Raw genomic sequence first — 426 nt, forward strand, 5'->3', positions numbered from 1 at the left:
CTCTAGATCTTCTTTGGCAGATGTCTGTTAACACTGAATCATCTGAAAGCTCTTCCAGCTTCATAATTAAATTCCTAGAGCTGTATAAAGAGCCAAAACGCACTTTTCTTGGATGTCCATGCCTTAAGCTGGCCATAGCGTGAGCCAAGGCTCTTTAACATACGTAAATTTGCTTCTGGGGTAGTTCCTATGTAATTCTTAATTTTTCAAGATAGCTTTGTAATGCTTGTCACTACTGTACCATAAACACCTCTAGCAGGTAAATTTGTAGGTACGTGATACTACCATGTCCCTGCTATGTGTTACACTTGGTATTTCTTTCAAGCTGTCCTACAATTTGCAGGAGCAGTAACTCTGAGAGGGCTGTTCCTCCCCCCCCCAGGAAAACACCACTGGTGGCCTCAGTTTAAAACGTGCCCAGCAGGA

At 43.0% G+C, this 426-nt stretch overlaps 1 protein-coding gene across 1 annotated transcript in view; it reads left to right on the forward strand.

The window, feature by feature from the left end:
• LOC104539837 (beta-glucuronidase-like) overlaps positions 1 to 426 on the forward strand; it is a gene marked incomplete at its 3' end in the record, with an annotated part of 7,335 nt that overhangs the window by 6,039 nt on the left and 870 nt on the right.

Source organism: Mesitornis unicolor, unplaced genomic scaffold (assembly GCF_000695765.1).
Source record: "Mesitornis unicolor isolate BGI_N332 unplaced genomic scaffold, ASM69576v1 scaffold43364, whole genome shotgun sequence".
Classification (NCBI taxonomy): domain Eukaryota; kingdom Metazoa; phylum Chordata; class Aves; order Mesitornithiformes; family Mesitornithidae; genus Mesitornis; species Mesitornis unicolor.